Source organism: Furipterus horrens, unplaced genomic scaffold (genome assembly GCF_987537825.1).
Source record: "Furipterus horrens unplaced genomic scaffold, mFurHor1.1.pri manual_scaffold_7, whole genome shotgun sequence".
Classification (NCBI taxonomy): Eukaryota; Metazoa; Chordata; class Mammalia; order Chiroptera; family Furipteridae; genus Furipterus; species Furipterus horrens.
Window position 1 is genome coordinate 83460613 of NW_028327177.1, and position 9925 is coordinate 83470537.

Below are 9925 nucleotides of genomic sequence, written 5' to 3' on the forward strand. Positions count from 1 at the left end.
ACAAAAAACAACCAGAACTACCAGAAAATTGAACAGCATGGAGGAAATTCAACAAAGATTTGGAGAACTAATAATTTTTCAGATGAGTAGGAGGGGTGGAGACAGGGAGCTCTGGTGGAGAGGACTGGTATTGCAACAGCTGCAGTGTTGAAATGAGCAGTCACACATTATAAAAGCCAAGAGAGACACCTAGGGAGCAATCCCATCCCCAGGCCAGACTACACAGCTCATGGTGCCAGCACCAGGAAAGTAAAATCTGATGGCTTCTGGCTGTGAAAATCAGTGGGGGTTGGGGTGGCAGAAGGAACTGCCAGTATGTCAGAAGAGTTCATTTAAAAAACTCCCACAGTTTTAGAATGTATTCAACCTACCCACTCTGGGAATCACCACCAGGCAACAGCTAGAGGGGTGCCAGTCACATACAGAAAGCAGGTGAAGTGACTGGAAATGGGGTGAGTGTCAAGCAAGTGGCATTGTTTCCTCTATGGCCCTCCCCTACATACAGCCCCACAAAGAGCTGAACCAGGTCACCCAGTACTGAGAAATACCTAAGGCTCGGCTCCTTACAATATAACAGGTGTGGCAGCGCTACCTAATACACAAGGCAAACTAGGGAGGCTGTCAAGTTGAGGAGTCAGGGAAGTATAACCCAAAAGAAGGAGAAGTTCATGGCTCCAGAGAGAGAACTAAGTGAGGAGGAGAGAGCCAACCTAACAGGTGTAGAGTTCAAAACACTGGTGATAATGATGCTCACAGAAATGATTGAGTATGGCAAACACATAAGGGAAGAAGTGAAGGCTACACTAAGTGAAAGGAAGAAAAATCCAAACAAAACCAATAGTGAAGGGAAGGAAGCTGGGGTTCAAATAAATGCACTGGGACATAAGGAAGAAATAAACAGTCAACCAGTACAAGAAGAAGAAACAAGAATTCAAAAAAAATAAGAATAGGGTTAGAAACCACTGAAACAACATTAAATGGACCAACATCTGAATCATCAGGGTACCAGAAGGAGAAGAGGAAGATCAGGAAATTGAAAATTTATTTGAAAAAATAATGAAGGAAAACCTCCCAAATTTGTCAGAGGAAACAGACATACAAGTCCAGGAAGTTGTTGTCGGCGGCGGCGGCAGCTGTCCATCTCGAGAGACGATGGCGTAGCTTCTTGAGAGTCTATCTGCACCGCCGAAAATGGCTGTGCAGTCCGACTCAGGAGTGACAATCCCTGCCGCACTTGTTACAGGTGAAGGCAGATGGCTGTTGAGTCCAGGAAGTACAGAGAGTAAAAAAAGAGCTAGACACAAAGAGGACCACACCAAAACACATCATAATTAAAATGCCAGGTTAAAGATAAAGAGAGAATGTCAAAAGCATCAAGGGAAAAGAAGAGAGTTACCTGCAAAGGAGTTCCCATAAGACTATCAGCTAATTTCTCAAAAGAAACATTGCGAGAAAGAAGGGACTGGCAGACGAAATAACATTAGCATCATAGAGGTACAAGAAGGAGAAGAGGAGCATGGGATAGAAAACTTGATTGAAAAAGTAATGATAGAAAATTTTCCTAACTTGATGAGAGAAAAAGTCATGCAAGTCCAGGAAGCACAGAGAGTCCCAATGAAGATGAATACAAAAAGGCCGACTCCAAAGCACATCATAATTAAAATGGCAACATTTAAAGACAAAGAGAGGATCCTAAAACTAGCAAGAGAAAAACAGCAAATAACATACAAGCGAGCTCCAATAAGGCTATCAACTGATTTCTCAACAGGAACACTACAAGCCAGAAGGGAATGGCAAAAAAATATTTCAAGCAACAAAAAACAAAGACCTGCAACCAAGAACACTCTACCCAGCAAGGCTCTCTTTCAAAATGAAATGTGAAATAAGGAGTTTCCCAGACAAAGGAAGACTAAAAGAATGCATCTCCACCAAACCAACATTGCAAGACATGCTAAAGGGAATGCTTAAAAAAAAAAAAAAAAAACCAGAAAAAGAGATAGGGAGAGGAACATAGGTACAAAGGGAAATTAATAAATACCTGTCAATAATAACCTTAAATGTAAATGGATTAAATGCTCCAATCAAAAGACATAGGGTAGTGGAAGAGATATGAAAACATGACCCACATATATACTGTCTACAAGAGACACACCTCAAAACAAAAGATTTACACAGACTGAAAGTGAAGGGATGGAAAAAAGCATTCCAGGCAAATAGACATGAAAGAAAAAAAAGAAGCTGAAGTAGCAATACTTATATCAGACTAAACAGATTTCACAACAAAGGCCATAAAAAGAGACAAAAAAGGAAATTTCATAATACTTAAGGGAACAATCCATCGAGAAGATATAACCCTGGTAAACATATATGCACCCAACATAGGAGCACCAAAAATGTAAGGAAAACACTAGAATACTACAAAAAAGATATCAACAGCAACACAATCATAGTAGGGAACTTTCACACCCCATTATCAACAATACACAGATCTTCGAAGCAAAGAAACACCAAGAATATTGAAGCTTTGAACAACACACAAACCAAATGGACTTAATTGACATATATAGAACTTTTCACCCCAAAGAATCAAAATATACTTTCTTTTCAAATGCACGTGGGACACTTTCAAAGATAGACCACATGGTAGGACACAAAACAAGCCTCAACAAATTCAAGAAAATTGAAATTATATCAAGCATCTTCTCAGATAACAATGGCTTAAAATTGGAAATTAACCTCAAGGAAAAAACTCAAAAACACTCAAACTCATGGAGAATGAATAACATGCTATTAAATAATGAATGGGTTAACAATGACATCAAGGAAGAAATCAAAAAGTTTCTGGAAACAAATGATAATGAGCACACAACAGCCCAAAACCTATGAGACACAGTAAAAGCAGACCTGAGAGGAAAGTTCACAGCAATACAGGCCTACCTGAGAAGGATAGAAGAATCTCAAATAAAAAATCTAATCCTACAGCTACAAGAACTGAAACAACAACAACAAACAAAGCCCAGGGCGAATGGAAGGAAGGAAATCATCAAGATCAGAGCATAGTTAAATGACATAGAGACTAAACAAACAATTCAAAAAATCAACAAAAGTAGGAGCTGGTTCTTTGAAAAGACAAACAAAACCGACAAGCCTTTAGCCAGGCTCATCAAGAAAAAAAGAGAGAAGACCCAAATAAACAAAATCAGAAATGAAAGAGGAGAAATCAAGACCAATATCAAAGAAATACAAAAGATTGTAAGAAATTACTACAAACAACTGTATGGCAAGAAACATGACAACCTAAATGAAATGGACAAATTTCTAGAAACATATAAACTTCCAAAACTGAATCAATAAGAAGCAGAAAGCCTGAACAGACTAGTAAGAAATATTAAAATTGAAGCAGTATTCAAAAAACTCCCAGCACACAAAAGCCCTGGACCAGATGGTTTCACAGCTAAATTTTACAAAACATTTAGGGAAGAACTAATGCCTATCCTTCTCAGACTATTCCAAAATATCCAAGAAGAGGAAAAACTCCCAAACTTTTTCTATAAAGCCGTTATTACCCTATTTCCAAAACCAGGTCAAGACACAACAAGGAAAGAAAACTACAGGCCAATATCTCTGATGAACATAGATGCTAAAATCCTCAACAAAATACTGGCAAACAGAATCCAGCAACACATTAAAAAGATCATAAACCACGATCAAGTGGGATTCATCCCAGGGATGCAAGGAAGGTTTAATATTCGCTAATCAATAAATGTAATACATCACATAAACAAACTGAAAGACAAAAACTACATGATTATATCCATAGATGCTGAAAAAGCATTTGATAAAGTACAACACCCATTTGTGATGAAAACTCTCAGCAAAATGGGAATAGAGGGAGTATACATCAACATAATAAAGGCGATATACAAGAAACCTAAAGCCAACATCATACTCAATGTGCAAAAACTGAAAGCATATCCCCTGAGATCAGGAACAAGACAAGGATGTCCACTCTCTCTACTCCTATTCAACATAGTGTTGGGGGTTCTAGGCACAGCAATGAGACAAGAAAAAGAAATAAAAGGCATCCAAATTGGAAAAGAGGAAGTAAAACTGTCATTATTTGCAGATGACATCACAATGTACATAGAAAATCCTATAGACTCTACCAACTACTTGACATAATAAGTGAATCTGGCAAAATAGCAGGGTACAAAGTCAATATTAAGAGATCGAAGGCATTTCTGTACAGCAACAACAAAATATCAGAGATATAATTTTTTTTTAAATCCCATTTACTATAGCAAAAAGAAAGATAAAGTACCTAGGAGTAAACTTAGCCAAAGAGGTAAAAGACTTATACTTGGAAAACAATGTAACACTGAAGAAAAAAATTAAGGAAAATACAAATAAATGGAAGCAAATACCATGTTCATGGATGGGAAGAATCAACATCATTAAAATGTCCATACTATCCAGATCAATTTACAGATTCAACACAATCCCTAAAAAAATACCAGTGACATATATCACAGACCTAGAAAAAATACTTCAAAAATTTGTATGGAATCAAAAGACCTTGAATAGTCACAGCAATCTTGAGACAGAAGAACACAGTATGAGGAATCACAATACCTGACATCAAACTATACTACAAAGCCACTGTTATCAAGACAGCCTGGTACTGGCCTAAGGACAGACATATAGATCAATGGAACAGAATAGGGAGCCCAGAAATGAACCCAGGTCTACATGGTTACTAATATTTGACAAAGGGGGAAGGAACATAAAATGGAGTGAGAAGAGCCTCTTCAGCAAATGGTGCTGGGAGAACTGGAGAGGGACATGTAAAAAAAATGAAACTAGACCACCAACTTACACCACACACCACAATAAACTCAAGGTGGATCAAAGACTTAAATGTAAGCCATGCCATTATAAAAGTCCTAGAGAAAAACATAGGCAGGAAAATTTCAGATATCCCACGTATCAGTATTTTGCCAATATATCTCCTAAGGCAAGGGAAATAAAGGAAAACATAATCAAATGGGACTACATCAAACTAAAGGGTTTCTGCTCAGCAAAAGAAAACATCAGCAAGATGAAAAGGGAAGCACCCATATGGGAAACTATATTTGCCAATGATACCTCAGACAAGGGATTGATCTCTAAAATATATAAAGAACTTACACAACTCAACACCAAGTAGAGAAACAGCCCAATTAAAAATGGGCAAAGGATCTGAACAAACACTTCTCCAAGGAGGATATACGGAGGGTCCATAGACATATGAAAGAATACTCAGCATCACTAGCCATCAGATAGATGCAAATAAAAACCACAATGAGATACCACTTTACCCCAGTCAGAATGGCCATCAACAACAAAACAATAAACAAGTGCTGGTGAGGATGCGGAGAAAAGGGAGCCCTACTGCACTGTTGGTGGGAATGCAGACTGGTGCAGCCACTATGGAAAACAATGTGGAATTACCTCAAAAAACTAAAAATGGAGATTTTAGCTCTCTCACTCCATGCGGCTTGATGAAGGGGGCTCTCGCCATGTTTTGAGAAGGAGAGGAGATCCACATGGTTTGCAAGAAGAAGGTGCTCTCTCTCCCCATGCGGATTAAAGAAGCTGAGTTCTCCATGTGGCTTGGTGAAGAAGTTCTCCACGCGGTTTTGAGAAGGTTCTTCATGCTGTTTTGAGAGGGAAACACCATGCGGCTTTGATAAAGCAGTTTACAAGGAGGCTGAGAATCCACGTGGTTCTGCATTGAAAGCTGGCGGGCACCACAACACAGAAAGACCTCCCCAATCAGAATTGAATGATTGGCAGCTACCGGAGGGAATCTTGGGGGAGGTCTCAGGGGATGATCTCAACGGAATATTCATCAGCCTTCCAGGCTCCCCTTGGCTGTGCCAGTGTCTCAGACTTACCTTCTTTTTGATGACCTTGACAGTTTTGAGGAGTCCCTGTCAGATAAGACCACCCCATGGAGTTTGTCAAAACCATGCTCTTTTTAGCTTGAATTGACTGATCTGTCCCTAGCTTGGGAAACCCAGAGCACTCCACTGTGGACTCTTATAAAGGGGATGCAGAGAGCAACTAATGTCACCTATCAAGCTCATCATGTCAGCAGGAACAAGAGAGGTCAGGTGGTGGGGACCAGAGGTGGCTTTCGTGGTTGCACAGTTTGGCTAACAGGCTTATCTGGAGCAGGGAAGACCACAGTGAGCATGGCTTTAGAGGAGTACTTGGTTTGCCATGGTACTCCATGCTATACCTTGGATGGTGACAACATTCGTCAAGGTCTCAATAAAAATCTTGGCTTTAGTCCTGAAGACAGAGAAGAGAATGTTCGACGCATTGCAGAAGTTGCTAAGCTGTTTGCAGATGCTGGCTTAGTATGCATCACAAGTTTCATATCGCCTTATACTCAGGATCGCAACAATGCAAGGCAAATTCATGAGGGGGCGAGTTTACCTTTCTTTGAAGTATTTGTTGATGCTCCTCTGCATGTTTGTGAACAGAGGGATGTCAAAGGCCTCTATAAAAAAGCACGGGCTGGAGAAATTAAAGGCTTCACTGGGATTGATTCTGAATATGAAAAACCAGAGGCCCCTGAATTGGTGCTGAAAACAGACTCCTGTAGTGTAAATGACTGTGTCCAGCAAGTTGTGGAACTTCTACAGGAACAGGATATTGTACCTGTAGATGCCTCTTATGAAGTAAAAGAACTATATGTACCAGAAAATAAACTTCATTTGGCAAAAACAGATGCAGAAACATTACCAGCATTGAAAATTAATAAAGTGGACATGCAGTGGGTGCAGGTTTTGGCAGAAGGCTGGGCCACCCCACTGAATGGCTTTATGAGAGAGAGGGAGTACTTGCAGTGTCTTCATTTTGATTGCCTTCTGGATGGGGGTGTCATTAACTTGTCAGTGCCTGTAGTTCTGTCAGCTACTCAGGAAGACAAGGAGAGGCTGGATGGCTGCACAGCACTTGCTCTGATATATGAGGGCCGCCGTGTGGCTATTCTTCGCAATCCAGAGTTTTTTGAGCACAGAAAGGAGGAGCGTTGTGCCCGACAGTGGGGAACGACATGCAAGAACCACCCCTACATCAAGATGGTTATGGAACAAGGAGATTGGCTGATTGGAGGAGATCTTCAAGTCTTGGACCGAATTTATTGGAATGACGGTCTTGATCAGTATCGTCTTACTCCTGCTGAGCTAAAGCAGAAGTTTAAAGATATGAATGCTGATGCTGTCTTTGCATTTCAATTACGCAACCCAGTGCACAACGGGCATGCTCTCTTAATGCAGGATACCCATAAACAACTTCTAGAGAGGGGCTACCGGCGCCCCGTCCTTCTCCTTCACCCTCTGGGTGGCTGGACGAAGGATGATGATGTTCCGCTGATGTGGCGCATGAAGCAGCATGCTGCAGTGCTGGAGGAAGGTGTCCTGAACCCTGAGACAACAGTGGTGGCCATCTTCCCGTCTCCCATGATGTACGCTGGACCCACTGAGGTCCAGTGGCATTGCAGAGCACGGATGGTTGCCGGAGCCAACTTTTACATCGTTGGACGAGACCCCGCTGGCATGCCTCATCCAGAAACAGGGAAAGATCTATATGAGCCGACTCACGGCGCCAAAGTGCTGACCATGGCCCCTGGTCTAATCACTTTGGAAATAGTTCCCTTTCGAGTTGCTGCGTACAACAAAAAAAAGAAGCGTATGGACTACTATGACTCTGAACACCATGAAGACTTTGAATTTATTTCAGGAACACGCATGCGCAAGCTTGCCCGAGATGGCCAGAACCCTCCTGACGGCTTCATGGCTCCCAAGGCCTGGACTGTGCTGCTGCAATACTACAAGTCCCTGGAGAAAGCCTGAGCTGCTCCCAGTCCCTCCGCCCTTGACACTTCATGGAGTAACCAGAGGGGACCACATGTTACTGCTGGTATTTCTTTGTGGTGGTGTCTATCTGGACACACTGCCTAAAAACAGACCATTTTCCTTAACTAGCATCAGTTTTGGTCTGCCTTTGAGTTCTGTTTTGAACTAGTGTGACACTGCTGGTTTTAATGTATCTTTTCCACTGATTATAGTTAATATTCCTATAATACAATTTTAAAATCTTGTCTTTTTATATTATATTTATGCTTCTGTCCCATGATTTTTCCAAGCTGTTATGTTAGTTGTAACCAGTAGTATACACATTGAATCTCACTTTTCATCCCTTGAAAAAAGGGGATAAAATCCACTAAACAATAAACTCAGCTAGACCTTGTTTGGGGAATTTTACATGACATATGTAGCAATTAAGATTTCTTTTCTACATTGAAAATATAAACTGCTTTCTTCCTTTTGACCAGCTATTGATTTATTATCTGTTATAATCTAAAGTATTCCTATGATCTATGTAAGCCCTGATTGAACTTTCTTTATTCAATAAAATTAAACCTTTTGACTTCTTAAAAAAAAAAAAAAAACTAAAAATGGAACTGCCTTTTAAACCAGCAATTCCACTGCTAGGACTATACCCAAAGAATCCTGAAACCCCAATGCAAAAGAACCTATGCACCTCTATGTTCATAGCAGCTCTGTTTACAATAGCCAAGTGCTGGAAACAACCTAAGTGCCCATAAGTGGATTATAAAACTGTGGTAAATTTACACAATGGAATACTATGCAGGAGAAAGAAACAAGGAACCGCTATCATTTGTGACAACATGGATGGAACTGCCCTGGCTGCTGTGGCTCAGTGGATTGAGTGTCAGCCTGCGAGCCAAGTGTCGCTGGTTTGATTCCCAGTCAGGGCACATGACTAGGTTGCACGTTAGGTCCCCAGTTGGGGGCGTGAGTGAGAGGCAACCACACAGTGATGATTCTCTCCCTCTCTTTCTCCTTTCCCCTCTCTCTAAAAATAAATAAACAAATGAACAAAACAAATAAATAAATAATTTTTAAAAAAAGAAAAACATGGATGGAACTTGAGAGAATTATGCTTAGCAAAATAAGCCAGGCAATGAAAGAAAAATGCCATATGATATCACCTAATACAGGAGACTGATGAACACAAACAAATGAATAAAATTGAACAAGGAACAGAAAAACAGTTATGGGTGGTGAGGGAGAGGGGGTAAAAAGGGGAAGGGTCTAGTAAAGGAACTAGTATAAATAACCCATGGACAACGGGGTGGGGAATGACTGTGGGAGAAGGGGTGGGCTCTGTAAGGGGGAGGAATAGGGGAAAAATGGGAGAACTGTAATAGAACAACAATTAAATTAAATTAAAACCTTAAAAAAAAAAAAGAAGGGATTGGCAAGAGCTATTCAAAGTGATAAAAAGCAAGGACCGACAAGCAATGAAAGGGCAGCTAAAGTGCTTCCCAGACAAGGAAAATCTAAAGGAGTTCATCATTACCAAGCTCTTATCATATGAAATGTTAAAGGAACATATTTAAGAAAAGGAAGAACATCAAAACTATGAACAAACATTAAAATGACAACCCACAACTACCAACAAATGAATCTAAAAAACAAAAACAAGCTAAGCAAACAACTAGAATTTGAACAGAACCATAGATATGGAAATCATATGGAGGGTTGTCAGTGGGGCGGGGGAAGGGGAGAATGGGGGAAAAGGTGCAGGGATCAAGAAGCATAACAGGTACAAAATAGACAAGGAAATGTTAAGAATAGTAAGGTAAATGGAGAAGCCAAGGAATTTATATAAATGACCCATTGACATGAACTAAGGGAGGGAGTATGTAATAGCATAATCAATAAAACATACTTTAAAAAAAAATAATTCCTGATTTCACCCTTTAGTGATCTATGATTGGCCAGCTATCCATGAGCATCTCTAAATAGGAAGGCTTTAATCACATGCCATCTATTTGCAAGCTTAT

The 9925-nt window shown here is 40.3% G+C and overlaps 1 pseudogene; it reads left to right on the plus strand.

Moving 5' to 3' along the window:
- Nucleotides 1–6089: 6089 nt before the first annotated feature.
- On the plus strand, nt 6090–8489 carry LOC150004721 (bifunctional 3'-phosphoadenosine 5'-phosphosulfate synthase 1 pseudogene; annotated as a pseudogene).
- The last annotated feature ends 1436 nt before the right edge of the window (nt 8490–9925 follow it).